Below are 16,323 nucleotides of genomic sequence, written 5' to 3' on the forward strand. Positions count from 1 at the left end.
TTTCACCATAAGAGCATGAATGTTGAAATATGGATTTTTGAATGGTAGAAGAGTTTGTGAATAAAATGGATTCAGTGTAATGTAATGATCACTGGTAGTATTCTCTCCAGCATCTTCATTGCTCTGAAGCTCATCCTAGGAGGTGAGGCTGGTATCTCTGCTCTGTACACACTTTCAATTAACAACAATCCTGTTCTTTTTTTTAGATCTGGATTCCTTGGGAATGGAATCCACAACCTGTATCATTGTAGGCAGCAGCAAAAGCTACAAGCCACAGCTTGTACTGACAAGTAGGGAAGGATTTTACATACTAAAAGCTGCATTGTAGACTCTGAACTCACTGGTAGATAACACTGGTATACATTGATTTTGGTGCCAACGATGTCTGAATGGTTTCATATTAAGTTTATGGTGCTGATTAAGAATATGATTTCGGTTTTGCCAGAATGGCTCTAGTTTCTGAGAAATGTAATAGTTCATTAATTACAGTACAATGCTGGACTCAAAAACATCGCTTTTATAACATTGTAAGCATACAAATTTCAATACAAAATAATTATATGGGATATTTCATTACCTAATATACACTGTATAAGAGTCAAAAGACAGACAAAAAGACCAAAAGCTATTGCATTTGTTATCATACACAAGTACATTGGGGGAATGCATTATTTTCATGGGTGAATTATCTCAAAAGTTAGAACCAATTCAGAAAAAGTAATGGGATTTTTTAATTTAGCACCCTAAAATACCCTAAGGGTATGTGCACACGATCAGTGTTGACTGTGGATTGCACACAGCGCAAGTGTGCTGTGTGCAATCCGCAGCGGCCAAATGTTACAGCATAGTGGATGGGAATTATACAAATCCCATGTCCACTATGCGTCTGCAGCACACCTGCAGATACGTCTTTCCAGACCGCAGCATGTCAATTTCTCCAGCGGGTCCACATGCGGGCTTTCCCCATAGACCTAATCTCTATGGGGAAAAAAAAAAGAGGCCGGTGCTCATTTGCATAATGAGCAGAAGCCGGCTGCGGCTTCTCCCAGCCTCGGGACCGCAGCTGGCTCTGGATAGTCTGCACATACCCTAAATCCATTCAAAAACACCTTGGCACCTAAAAAAAAAATTTCTGTAGACCCGTGGTATCTAGAAATACATTTGCATATAGCAGTGTATTTCTGTGTACCTGTACTCTAGAGGGAAAATAAGTCAGATTTTTTTTCCATTCCTATAACATTCCTAAAAAATAATGAAAAACAATTGCAATAATGTCATTTTTAATGCATTTTTTTAAAAAATAATAAACATCACAAATCAGCAAATAACAGACATTTGGTGTTAAGATTATTTATGGTGTAAATGGTGTAAAAAAATGGCCTGATTGATATTTTTTCTCCAGTAAACCCATAAAAAATACAACAAAAACGTACACAGGTGGCATATATGCTTGGATTTTTGTACTGCTTTTTTTTTTGCAGGTGTCCACACCACATGACAATCTTCTCTGATTATTGCATGCTAGCTGCTTTTCTTTAATACATTTTCCCCTTATTTAATGTATTTTTGTGCAAAAGTGAAGAACAGTGATGAGCGAGCACTAAAGTGCTCGGGTACTCGTTGCTCGGGTCGAGCAAATTGGAATACTCGGGTGCTCGACCTGAGCAACGAGCCCAATGTAAGTTTATGGGAAACTCGAGCATTTTTCAGGCAGCTCCCCCCGGCGGTCTGCAGAGGGCCTAAAAATTGCCCAAATCTATGGGAACAGTGCTCAAATAACAAGGGAACAGCATGAAGAAGACCCCTGGAAGCATCTCTGACTCCCAGATCACTGCTATCAGCAACGTGGTCAGAGTATTACGCCACTTTTAGGGACTCACAATAAAACATACAAAAACGAAACCAAAATGGATTTTCTTGGGAAATATGTTAAGGAACATCCTATCCAGGGTAATGACTTGTATATAAGGCAAAATAAATAACCAAAAACAAAAATACTCCTCCACAACTTGGGCTATGTTCACACGTAGCTTTTTTGATGCGTTTTTGCACTTTTGAATTGCTTTCAACCAAGACAAATGCATTCACCAGGAAATGTCATTTTATCATTTTACAACCTTATCTGGCCATGTGGTGTGTGACATATCATCAGACACATGCATACAGTGCTGGTGGGCACAATGTTTTTCAATCTGAAACAGCTTCTCAGTGGGAGTTGTATTTCACCACAGCCCTATTCTTTAGCTCGGTGAAAGGAATGGCAAAGAGGGAAACAGTATCTACCCCGTCTGTCATTTCTCTGTCACCAGGTTCCGTCTTTTGTCACACACGACCATGCCAGGCTGTATGTTCAGCGGTGAGAGCCACAGATCAGGCTGCTGCGTTACAGCTTTCAACAACTCTTCAGCGCTGGGCGGTTTGTCAATTAAGCATTAAGCATGTTATCTTCAGCACAGCCTGTTGCCGCTTGGCCAATGCAGTGCTGCAGTGCTTTCATCTTGTGACTGATGTGGTCATTCCGTAGATGGAGGAGGAGGTGCATGAGCTCAACAATGTGATTACATTGAGGTTAAATTGGTGACGCTGTTTTTTATACTAAAGAAAGATCCTATTGTTTTGGGGGTTTTTTACGTAATTTTTTAAGCCACATGCATTCACCGCGAAATGTCATTTTAACATTTTACAACCTTATCTGGCAATGTGGTGAGTGACACATCATCAGACACATCCTTTTTTATTTATGATGGAGAGACTCGGAAAGTCATAAAGCCTGTTTTTATAGGGACATCAGACGGCCCTTACTATTCTTAAAAGGCCAGCAGTCGGCTCTAGCTATTGTTAGAGAACCATCAGCCGGCTATGCTTTGTTGTACCCATTATTAACAAGTGGGTCTCCTAAACTTTTATTGCATATCCAGTGACTGCAAGGGCTGTCAAAAATTTGGACGCAACCCAATACTCCTTTGAAGAGACATAGAGGAGGGTCTCAGTAAAAAAAATGTTCCCATTATAAAGGAGCGGGTCTCCTATAGTGGTAATGCCGATGCTGTGACTGCAAGGGCTGCCAAAATTTGGGAAAAACCCCACTAAGAATTTAAAGACACACAGAGCAGGCCCACAGTAACAAGTGCAACATGTTCCCATTAGAAAGGAGAGGGTCTGCTATACAGTTATAAGGTATGCAGTGAGTCCAACGGCTGACCAATTTTAGGAAAAACCCCATTAAGAACTTAAAGACACACAGCAGGGCCACAGTAACAACAAATTCCCATTAGAAAGGAGAGAGTCTCCCATAGTGTTGGCCTATGCAGTAAATGCAAGGGCTGCCAAAAATTTGGAGGCACTTCAATGCCCCTTGGAAGAGACGTGGATGAGGGCCTCATAAAAAATTGTTCCCATTAGAAAGGAGCGGGCCTCCTATGCTTGTAATGCCCATGCACTAAGTGTATGGGCTGACAAACATTTACCCCTGGGGGGTATACATGAACAAACTGTATAAAAAAATTTGTTTATGGGCATAATAAACACCCTTTAATAAAATTATGTGGGTGTTGCATCATGGACCACGGTCACCCTGGTGGTATGGTGGTGGAGGATGAGGAGAAGGAGGAGGACAAGAGAAAATAGACGAAATCAGGAAGCGTATACCCATGTGTGGGTGTGAAAAACTGCATGGGAATACACCTCCCAAGAAAAGACACTGGATTTGAGTTTATGTTACGCTGCTATCATTCGGTGGTGTTGAGAAGTCTGGCCCAATCCAGCCCTTGCACAATTTTATAAGAGTCAGCCTGTCAGTATTTTCAGTTGACAGGCGGTTGCGCTTATCAGTTATAAGTTCACCAGTGGCACTAAAAACCTGCTGTGATAAAATGCTGGTGGCAGGGCAGGCGAGGACCTCCAAGGCATAGAGAGCCAGTTCATTCCACGTGTCCAGCTTGGATACCCAATAATTATAAGGCACAGAGGAATCACGGAGGATGTTAGTACGGTCGGCAAGGTACTCCCTCATCATCTTCCCAAACTTTGCACTCCTTCTGAGAATACCCCACGCCTCAGGTCCTGTGCGATGGGAGGGTCTGAAAAAACTCTCCCAGAACTTTGACAGTGTTCCCCTGCCTCTGCTAGATTGAAGTTGTGTCTCTCTTGCCTGTTCTCCTTGGCTGTCCAACGAAGTGTGCCCTCTGCTGCCAGCGTTTTCAGATGGGAATTTTTTTAATAGTTCCGCAGCAAGGGCCTTCTGGTACTGCCCCAATTTTGTAGACCTGTCCGCCTCTGGAATAAGAGATATAAAGTTCTCCTTGTAGCGTGGGTCTAGAAGTGTCACCAAACCAGTAATGACTGTCACCCAAAATTTTGAGAACACAAGGGTCATGGTAAAGGCAGCGTAACATAAACTCAGCCATGCGTGCCAGACTACTAACAGGCAAGACTTCCGTGTCCTCACCAAGAGGATGACTGACCATGCTCTCCTCCTCCTCCTCCTCCTCTCTGTCCCCTGGCCATTCACGCTGAACAGACGGTATGATAGCTGTGCATGTAGTACTGTCTATAGTGCATGAAACTAGCTCCTCTCCTTCCTCCTCCTCCTCCTCTTCCTCATTGTCATCCAATCCACATTGGGATGAGATGAGGTTTGGCTGTGTGCAATCACCCTGTACTGTTCCTTGCACCATCTCATCGTGCTCAGCCTGCAATGCATCCTTTTTGATTGTGAGCAGAGAGCATTTCAGATGACAAAGAAACGGGATGGTGATGCTAATTATGGCGTCATTGCCGCTCACCATCTTGGTGGAGTCCTCAAAGTTTTGGAGGATGGTACATATGTATGAAATCCATGACCACTCCTGAGGTCTTATGTGTGGAGTCTGAACTGAATACTGATGGCCTTGTTGATGCTGGTACTCAACAACTGCCCTCTTCTGCTCACAAATCCTTCCCAACATCTGCAGTGTAGAGTTACAATGCGTGGGGACATCACACCAGCAAGGGCGGAAGCTGTAGCTGACTTTCTAAAATGGGCACAGAGGCGGCGTACTTTAACAAGCAGATCCGGCAGCTCAGTGTAGGATTTGAGAAACCGCTGAACCACGAGGTTAAACACATGGGCCAGGCATGGTACGTGTGTGAGCTCGCCTCGCCTCAGAGCCGCCACCAGGTTCAGGCCATTGTCACACATGACCATGCCTGGCTGTAGATTCAGCAGTGTGAGCCACAGATCTGCCTGCTCTTTCAGAGCTGCCCACAACTCTTCAGCATTGTGCGGTTTTTCACCCAAGCATATGAGCTTCAGCACAGCCTGTTGCCACTAGGCCGAGGCAGTGCTGCAGCACTTCCAGCTTGTGACTGATGTGGTCATTTTGGAGATGGAGACTGAAGAGGAGGAGGAGGCTGAGGAGGGTGAGGTGCAGGAGCTGTAGACCGTGGGGGCAACCCTGATTGACCTAGGGCCCGCAATCCTTGGCATCGGGAGGACGTGTTCCGCCCCAAGGTCCAACTGGGTCCTGGCTTCCACTATGTTAACCTAGTGTGCCATCAGCGAGATGTACCGTCCGTGCCAACAAGCACTTGTCCACGTGTCCGTGGTTAGGTGGACCTTACCGGTAACTGCGTTGTTGAGAGCATGGCTCATGTTTTGGGACACGTGCTTGTGTAATGCGGCCTGGCCTGGCAGGTGGTACAAATGGCCTTTTTGGGGTTATCGGTAGAGTCTTTAAAAAACAACCAGACTCGGGAAGACCTAACAGTTGTATTGGCAACTTCCTTCATGTTGGTGTTATGGGAATGGTTGCCTGCCTTCTGTCTGCGGCCACCACACTGCTTCTTACTGCCTGTTGGGATGCTCTGCCTCCCTCCCCTGTGTGCTGCTGTCCTCGCTCTGCATGTCCTCCTGCCAGGTTGGGTCAGTTACTATATCATCCACCACCTCGTCTTCCACTTCCGCACCCTGGTCCTCCTCCTGACTTTCTTGCAATTGTGTCTCATCATCGTCCACCTCTTGTGACACTTTCCCACCGTTGCCTTCGTGTGACCGTGGCTGCTCAAATATTTGGGCATCGCTACACGTGATCTGCTCTTGCCCCACTTCAAGTGGACCGGGCGAGAGGCCCGAATCTGTAAATCGAAAAGTGAACAGCTCTTCAGAGTGTCAAAGTGTGGGATTAGTTGTCTCTGGGTACTCGGCATGGTGGGAGGAAGGAGGATCAGGGTTATGAATATGTGGTCCAGACTCACGGCTACTGAGACTTGACCGTGTGGAAGACAGGGTGGTGGTGGTGGCTAGGTAACTGGAAGCATTATCTGCTATCCAACCCACAACCTTTTGACACTTCTCTGGCTTCAATAGTGGTGTGCTGTGGTCCCCTAGAAATTGGGACAGGAAGGTCAGGCGAGAAGATGTATGTGTTTGTTGTGGCACTATTTCAGCTTGCCCACGGCCTTGTCCTCGGCCTCTGCATGCACCATTACCATCACGTCCAGTTCCCTGTCCCTTGCCATGTGCCTTGCCCATTTTAAATGGAGGACAGTGTCTTCCACACTCACTACAAATGACTGAGTTTGGAGCGAACTTATATGTGATCCGTGTGATAGAGAAAACAAAGTTTTAAATAGATGGCCTGTAGGTATGTAGTTTGAACAGCAAACTGAGGTGAATTGCTTCAATGACACTCTAAAGGAAATTTTTAATGGAGGCCAGAAATGGTAGTATTTTCTGACAACGTATATGTGATTAGTGTTGAGCGAGCATGCTCAACACTGCTTGGTACTCGCCCGAGCATCACGCTACTCGGGATGTTTGGCGAGCACCGAACATTTCTGGGTTACTCGGGCGGGAGCTCGGGTCTCCGCCCTGCATGTTTGGTGCTCTTTACAGAGCCAATGAACATGCAGAGATTGCCAGCCAGTCACTGTAATGCCGCAGCCATGTTGGTTGTGGGAATTACAGTGATTGGCTGGCCACACAGCGTCACCTCGAGTATTTAAAACTGGGCGCCACCATCTTGGACACAGTCGCTCTGGATCAGACAGTGTAGGGACAGCGCTGCTGATTTAGGGAGAGATATATCCTGCGAAATAGTTAGTGTAGGGTCTGTAAAGGCTGCCAGATCAAACAAACAGTCCTTCTCAGGACTAATATCCATCCCAGATATCAGGCAGGCAGGCAGGCAGGCTGTATAGGAGACGCAGTGGTTATACCAGCAAACGCTGCATTACAGTCCTTAGTGCTCCTGTTGCTGAAATTGCTGAACTTAGCTCCAGGTCTCGGGGGCCAGGAAAAATCCTTTTTTTTCATCTAAATCCTCTTTTTTTTTTCCTCCCTCACACTGTACAAATACCCGTCTTATTAACCTTTTGGTGTCCCGTCCCCCCCCCAAAAAAAGGTGTGTCTCTGATTTTTCAGACACAAATATATCTGTTGAAAATTTTGTGGTGTAGGTCAGAGAAATAGAAGTGTGGTTTTGCAGTTCCATGGGCCATTTGTATCTAAAAAAAACAGTTTGAGTGTGTCGCTCACTGTTCAGCCGCAAATATATATATTTAAAAAAGTCTGGTATACACCAGTAAATTATAACTGTGGTTTTGCTGTTCCATGGTAAAAAATCTCCGTTATCCTGTTTTTGCCATTTTTTGCCGTAAAAAAAATAATAATAGTGTCTCCCTGAATTTTCAGACACAAATATATCTGTTGAAAATAGTCTGGTGTATGCCAGAGAGACAGAAGTGTGGTTTTGCAGTTCCACGGGTCAAATCTCTGTATTATCCTGCTTTTGTCATTTTTTGCCATAAAAAATAAATAATAGTGTCTCCTGATTGTTCAGACACAAATATATCTGTTGAAAATAGTCTGGTGTAGGCCTGAGAAATACAAGTGTGGTTTTGCAGTTCCACAGTTCAAGCCTCTGTATTATCCACTTTTGGGCCATTTGTATCTAAAAAAAAACAGTTTGAGTGTGTCGCTCACTGTTCAGCCGCAAATATATATATTTAAAAAAGTCTGGTATACACCAGTAAATTATAACTGTGGTTTTGCTGTTCCACGGTAAGAAATCTCTATTATTCAGCTTTTGGTATTTTTTCCGTAAAGAAAAACAGTAATAGTTTCTCCCTGATTGCTCAGATTGTTTAAAAGAGTCAGGTGTAGGCCAGAGAAATAGAACTGTGGTTTTCCTCTTCCACGGTTCTAATCTACTTTTTATTACCCTTTTTCCATTGATAGTGCGAGTGTAAGCTATTTTACTTCCTTTACAATGGTCAAGGCGCGTGGTAAGGGACGTGGAAGTGGACGCTCTGGTGATGGTGCGTGCAGAGGACAGGGCCGTGGCTCTTGTAAGGGGCATTGCAAGTTCCTCCGTTCTAATTTTTGGCAGCTTTTGCTTGGAAAGCATAAGCAAAGACTATGGGAGACACACTCCCCAATAATGGGAATAATGTTTGTAATATGCTATACTGTATGGCTCTTGTAAGGGTCATTAAAACCGTCTTCTTAAGCTACTGCGACCTCCACCACTTTTCCGAGGGGCATTAAAACCATCTTGTTAAGCTACTGTGACCTCCACGTCTCTTCCAAGGGTCATTCAAACCGTCTTGTTAAGCTACTAGGACCTCCACGTCTTTTCCGAGGGGCATTAAAACCGTCTTGTTAAGCTAATGTGACCTCCACGTCTCTTCAAAGGGGCATTAAAAGCGTCTTCTTAAGCCACTCTGAACTCCACAGCTCTTCCAAGGGGCATTGAAATGTTGTTTTTAATTGCCTCTAGCCTCCATGACTCTTCAAACGGGCATTGCATTTCCTCCTAATTTTAGTCAGCTTTTGCTTTTCAATGAAAAGGCAAAAACTAAGGGAGACCCACTCCCCAATAATGGGTAGAAGGTTTTTAGTACTCTGTAATCCACGTCTGTTTCAACGGGCATTGCATTTCCTCATAATTTTTGGAAAGCCTTCCATTCACAGCTTAGGCCAACAGTGTACAGGAGACCCAGTTGCTATAAATGGAAAAAAAGGTTTAGTTAAGGCCCTCTGACCTCCATGTCATTTCCAAGGGGCATTGGAGTGCCTCAAAATTTTTGGTAGGCATTGCACTCACTGTATGCCCTATAACTGTGTAGCCGAACCACTCATTTTGTTACAGAAACATATCCTACAAGACATATGTGGTTGACTGGCCTAATATTGATGTGACAGTATTTTCTGACAACGTATACGTGAACCGTTTGATGGAGAAAACACTGTTTTAAATAGCTGGATTTCTAGCGCACTAATATGGAAAGGACCTGGCTGTATTCTGCAGTGCCAACAAGCAAATGGCGCAGAAAAAATGCTGTTCTCTGGATTGCTTTTTAAGCAAATAATGAGGATTAAGAACCAAAGAAAAGTATTCCTGGCCCCTGAGACCTGGGCCTTTGTATAGAAATATCTAACAGCAGCAGAAGGCAGAATTGGAATGGAGCCTCTTGTGCTATATGCACTGCAGTCTGCTATATACACCGCCTGCCTATACACCCTGCCTGCCTGATATCTCTGCAGATGGATTAGTCCTCAGAATGACTGTTTGTTAAGATGGATATGTGTAATGTACGTTTTTTCTCCCAACACTACCTAATACATGATCAAATCTCTCCCTGACACAGCAGCAGCTCTCCCTACGCTGTCTGATCCAGAGTGACTGTGACGAGCATGGCGGCGCCAGGTATGCTATAGACCTGATGACGCTGTGCGGCCAGCCAATCACTAGAATGTCCACAACCAACATGACTACGGCATTACAGTGCATGCCGGGCAATCCCTGCATGTTCATTGGCTCTCTAAAGAGCGCCAAACATGCAGGGAGGGGACCCAAGTTCCTGCCAAAGCAACCCGGAAATACTCGGCGAGCGCCGAGCATCTCGAGCAGTGGGATGCTCGGGTGAGCACCGAGCAGTAGCGAGCATGCTCGCTCATCACTAGTGAAGAAGTGTTTTTAATGCTTTTTTAATAGTACAAAAAGCTATGATTCTGCTCTTAAAAATGCAATGGCTTTTTTTTAACATGTATTTTATCAGGCTGCATATAGAAGCATAAAGAGAAAAAAAATGCACCAACACTGCACAGGACAGCAGCGTCTTTATTTGCACTGATGACAGGAGAATTAATGAGATAATGCCACTTTGTTTGGACATTTAGGCCGTGATCACATTTAGTGTAAGTGCTGCATTTTTTCTGCAACTTTTTTGCCCAGAAATTCTGTTGTGTTTAAACATCCAAACAAAGTGGATTTGATTTCATGAAAACTCCTGCCCACCGTGCGCCTGCTGAACTGTGCAGTTTTGGTGATTTTTTTTCCTCTATAGGCTTCTATGTATAACCTGAAAAAACTCATATAAAAAGCAATTACTTTTTTAAGTGCAGAATCAAAGTTTTTCTGTACTATAAAAAGACGCAGCTTCACATCTGCTCCAGAAATGCTATAAATAAGAGGGAAGAGGGAGCAAAAATGCAGCAAAAATGCAATAATTACAGAAGATTGTCATTGTGTAGTTTGGTGCAGACATCTGCAGAAAAAAAAAAAAAAAAACACTATTTATGCAACGTGTGAACCTACCACAGCTCCTGGGCAGGGGAGGAAGCAAAATACAATACAGACATTACATCAAGGGATCGCAGAGGATTAATTTTGTGAGGTAAAATATTGTTTAAAAACAGGCAGTGAAATGTTTTACCTCACAAAATGAATCTTCTGCGATCCCCTGCTGTAATGTCTGTATTGTCTTTTGCTTCTTCCCCTGCCCAGGAGCTGTGGTATGCTCCGTACATGGTCAGACACAGCCAATTTTTAAAATGAACTTTTATTCGTGGGAAAACCCCATTAAGTTATGGCTGCAATGAATATGAATGAATGAACAAAAAATAAATCCCATCTGGAGATGAGCAGGATGCACAAATAATGTCGCGTCAGCCCTGGCTAAGTAGAAGACGCGTCTGGATAGAAGGAAGTCCACCCTCATCATGGGAGACTTTAACATCCCCATCGATGATCCCTTCTCCCAATCTGCCTCTAATCTACTTTCTCTAACCTCTTCATTCGGTCTCTCACAGCTTACTAACTCTCCTACGCATGAAGACGGGAATACTCTGGACTTGGTCTTCTCCCGTCTCTGCTCGCTGCATGACTTTACTAGCTCCCCTCTCCCACTTTCGGACCACAACCTTCTTTCCTTCTCTGTCAACAAGTGCCTCCTCACCCGGGGCACCCCCACTTAGCACACTTTTAGGAATACACATACCATTAATACCCAGCAGCTTATGGACAATCTAAACTCATCTTTAGCTCCAATCCCCTCCCTCTCCTGTCCAGACTTAGCATTGTCACACTACAATAATACACTGCAGAGTGCTCTAGATGAAACAGCACCTTGTACACCCAAAAAGACCCGACACAGACAATGGCCGCCCTGGAACACGCTGTAAACACGTTTTCGTTAGCGTTGCTCAAGGTGCGCTGAGCGTCAGTGGAGAAAATCACTTTTAGCAGAGGATTTCATCGACTATAAGTTCATGCTCAAAACCTATAATTCTGCCCTTCATCTGGCCAAACAATTCTACTTCACCACCCTCATCATTTCACTAGCTAACAATCCAAAACAACTTTTTGAAACCTTACACTCCTTACTGAGCACTAAAGCACAGGTTCCCATCACCAACCTCAGCGGTGAGGATCTGGCCACTTATTTCCTAGAAAAAAATCAACCACAGGACATTTCAGTCCAATCTCATCAGTGCCTGGATCACCGTTCTTGTCACACTTCAAGCTCACTTGCCATCTTTGAGCCTGTTACAGAAGAAGAAGTTACCCAGCTCCTTGCTTCTTCTTGGCCTACAACCTGCAACAGTGACCCTATTCCCTCACATCTCCAGCAGTCTTTTTCACTGGTGGTCACCACTCACGTAACTAAAATATTTAACCTCTCTCTTTCTTCAGATATCTTTCCCTCCTCATTTAAACATGCCATCATAACCCCTTTACTTAAAAAAAACATCCCTCAATCAGAAGTACACTACTAACAAAAGACCAGTCACTAATTTTCCTTTCATCTCTAAACTCCTGGAACACTTGATCCACTCCCGTCTAATCCGCTATCTCTCAGATAACTTTCTTCTCGACCCTTTACAATCTGGTTTCCCCTCTTTACACTCTACTGAAACTGCTCTCACTAAAATCTCTAACGATCTATTAACAGCTAAATCCAAAGGTCACTGCTCCCTGCAGATTCTTCTGGGTCTCTCTGCTGCATTTGACACTATGGATCACCAGCTCCTCCTCACTATGCTCCGCTCTGTCGGGCTCAAGGACACTGTTTTCTCCTGATTCTCCTCCTACCACTCTGACCGCTCCCTCACTGCATCTTTTGCTGGCTTCTCTTCCTCTCCTCGTCCCCTTACTTTTGGGGTTCCTCAAGACTCAGTCCTAGGTCCTCTCCTCTTCTTTCTATACACTGCTCCTATTGGACAAACAATCAGCAGTTTTGGGTTCCAGTATCATCTCTATGCTGATGACACCCAATTATACACTTCTTCCCTTGACATCACCCCTACCATAATACAAAATACCAAGGATTGTTTATCTGCTGTCTCTAACATCATGTCCTCCCTCTATCTTAAACTGAATCTCTTCAAAACTGAACTTTTTGTTTCTCTCCTCTACTAACCTCACTCTAACTGACATTGAAATTACCTTGAAGGGTTCAACCATAACTCCCAAGCAACACGCCTGCTGGCAAGGGGTCATATATTCAACACTAAACTTTCATTTATTCCCTATATTCGATTACTCATCCTCCCTTGTCACCTGCATCTTAAAAACTTCTCCAGAATCAGACCTTTTCTCACCTTTGAAACTGCTAAAACTCTTATTGTCACTCTTATTCACTCTTGTCTGGACTACTGCAACTCTCTTCTGATTGGTCTCCCTCTTACCAAACTTTCTCCTCTTTAATCTGTCCTGAATGTGGCAGCCAGGGTCGTATTTCTGTACAGCCACTTTACCAATGCCTCCATCTTGTGCCAGTCATTACATTGGTTACCCATTTGCTACAGGGTCCTATATAAACTCATCGATCTCACCCACAAAGCTCTCCACAGTTCTGCACCGCTTTATATCTCCTCTCTCATCTCTGTCTATGGCTTTACACGTGCCATCTGTTCTGCGAATGACCTAAGACTAACATCCTCCATAATCCGAACCTCGCACCTCCGTCTCCAGACTTCTCTTGTGCTTGGCCAGTTCTCTGGCATGCACTACCTCAGATGATCTGACTGATACCTAGCCCCCACGTCTTTAAGCGCGCTTTAAAAACCCATCTCTTTAAACAAGCCTACCACCTCAACTCAGTAATCTAATTTTCCCATGCTCCCTTCTTCTAAATATTGTTCAGAATCTGCTCCCTCCTATTCAACTGTCTCCATACCCTCCATGCACATGATAGCTGCACTTGATAACTGCACTTAAACGTACTGACTGATTACTGGATCATGCAGCTTTATATGAAAATCTCTACTTATTATAATTGCTGGACCTGAAATAACAAGCACTTTTCACCTACTGTGTTCCCCCTATTCCCTTGTAGATTTTAAGCTTGCGAGCAGGGCACCCACTCCTTTTGTAACTGTTTAAACTGTCTTATCTTGTATTGAATTTATTGTCTGTATATGTCCCCGCTTAATTGTAAAGTGCTGCAGAATATGTTGGTGCTATATAAATAAAAATTATTATTATGAAGGTAAGAGATTCATGGTCTCCAATCTAGCCTCCAGGCACCACTGGCCTGGATGCCGGACCGGAGTCTTATGAATCTTTTGTGTTTATTTGTTAATTTTGACATCAGTATGCATTTGATTGTTTCACTTGTTAAAGTGATTAATCAGCATTAATGATGAGAGAATTTAATGTCCTTTTGTTTTCCAATACTCTGTTTCATTGTTTGTTTATATAAATGAATGGATGAGCGGTCCTCATTTAATGAGCTCTTAATGGACAATTTAACCTATGTATACTTTACCACAGCAGCATTTGATCATATACATTAAGTTAAAACTATCACTTGTAAAAAAAAAAAAACCTTTTGGGGTTTTTTGTTTTGGGTTTGTAAAAAGATCTGTCTTGAAATCTTAGATAGCTACACCAGCCCTAATTAATTGATCACGCAAAGATTTACCCTTACAGTAAACAAATATTGGAAGATCTTTGAAGAAAAAATATAACTGAGTCATTCTGCAATAACTGCCAATATTTGACAATAGTGTGTTTAATTAATCTGGCATCTTTGTTATAAGCAGATATCAAAAAGGCCTTTTCATCTTTTTGTTTTATTTGAGCTGTTCTCGCTGTTTCTATGGGAATTGTCCCCACTTCATGACCTACCTTCAGAGTATCTTCTTTTGAATATCCACAGTTCTCAAATTTTCTTGTAATTATCATTCCTACAAATTGTCCAGGATTTCGTAATCCTGACTTTTGGGGATGTCTTTAAAGGTCTATGGCACATGACAATAGATCCTATTTTAAGTGGTGGTGAGGTCAGATGGGGAAACATGTATTTTTAGGCTCGGGACCCCTATATTTTAAAACCCTAGCAATGTCCTTTGTCCATACCATGTCTGTCTCATTTCGCTCCCTGAGAAGTAATTGCTTTATCTTCACTGTTAAAATTTAAAATATTTTTGCCACAATGAATGAGCCAATACCAGTGACCCATTGATATTAAGAGATGGGTCCAAAGCCCCTGATAGGAAGATAACACATCCTGTGGCAATAATCCTCATATGATGCAGTAGAAGGTGATGAAGGGGAAGTGGACTTGGGGCATATCCACTTAGGGTATGTACCCACGATCAGGAGACACTGCAGGTTTGATGCAGCGTGTTTATGCGGCCTCGAACCCTCAGTGTCCAGATGTTACAGCATATCAGATGGGATTTCTAGAAATACCATGTCCACTATGGTTGCATTTGAGGTCTTTCAAGAACGAAGAATGTCAATTTCTATTGCAGAGTCGCTAGTCTCCACAAAAGAAAGTTGGTTATTACAATGTATTGAATGTGGTAAATCCACATGGTTCAATGAACACATGCGGATTTGCCTGAGTTCAATAGAACGTAGCATAAAATATGCTGTGTCCAAAGCGCTGCTCGGCCGGATCGTGGACACATAGCCTAACCATTACACGTCAGTTTTGCAAGTGACCTTCAGTGTGGTAAAAGTTTTTTGAAACCAGGATGCTTGAAAAGATCTCTAGATGATACAGAATAGAAACAAGCCAAATGTTTTGTGAAAAGTGATAACAAACCTGTGTAAAACAAGAGGCAATACAAAAAATAGACTAAGTGATGGTGCTCATTCCCCCTGCTATGTTTGTGCTAATAGTAAGGAGTGAGTAATGCTAAGCAGAGGAATCCCTAGGATCACAATGCCAGTTTAAAGGAAACCTATCATGACCCAAAATGCTATTAACCTGCAGATATACAGGTTAATAGCATTTTGTAACTGATGCACTGCTGACCCGACTGTTATTTAGTGCGAGGAGCATGGTTTCAGCTGCCACTCACTATGTACTGAGGGATGACTGAAGCCAAGCCAACCGCACGTCTATGTTTGAAATCCGGTGGATTCTGCCATCTGCATAGCTTTAGAATTCTATTAACCTGCACCCCAAATCTCTTTCCACATCTTTGTCTAGCACCCTACCCGTACATTCTGCAACTAATCTAAGACTAGCATCCTGCATAATCCGAACCTTCATCTCCAAGACTTCTCTCGCGCTTCGACAGTTTTCTGGAATGCACTACGTTGGATGATCCGACCAATACCTAGCCCCCAAATTTTTATACATGCTTTAAAACACATCTCTTTAGACAGTCCTCTCACCTCAATTGACTAACCTAACTCTCCCCTGTTCCTTCATTCTAAAATTTACTCAGAACTTGGTCCCTCCTATTTATCTGTCTCCACATTTTCCTTGCACCCAATAGCACTCGAAAACTGCGCTTAGACAGATACTGGCTGACCGGATCATGGAGCTTTTTTTAACATGCCCTGTTTGTATAATGATGGCTGGACCGTACATGTCAAGCACTTTCTACCTATTGTGTCCCCCCTATTACCTTATAGATTGTAAGATTACGAGCAGTGCCTTCATTCCTACTGTAACTGATGAACTATGTGTTACTTTGTAATGACATTATTGTCTGTACAAGTCCCCGCTTAATTGTAAAATGTTGCAAAATATTTTGGTGCTATAGAAATAAAATTATTATTATTTATTAAATCTGCATGTTTATAGTGTTTGGGG

At 43.2% G+C, this 16,323-nt stretch overlaps 1 protein-coding gene across 2 annotated transcripts in view; it reads right to left on the reverse strand.

Annotated features, from left to right (window-relative positions):
• Window positions 1-16,323, reverse strand: part of LOC141161494 (protein unc-93 homolog A-like) — a 223,718-nt gene that overhangs the window by 122,659 nt on the left and 84,736 nt on the right. The gene's annotated exons all lie outside the window — the stretch shown is intronic.

Source organism: Phyllobates terribilis, unplaced genomic scaffold (assembly GCF_046119375.1).
Source record: "Phyllobates terribilis strain yellow unplaced genomic scaffold, ASM4611937v1 Scaffold_9__5_contigs__length_417890890, whole genome shotgun sequence".
Classification (NCBI taxonomy): domain Eukaryota; kingdom Metazoa; phylum Chordata; class Amphibia; order Anura; family Dendrobatidae; genus Phyllobates; species Phyllobates terribilis.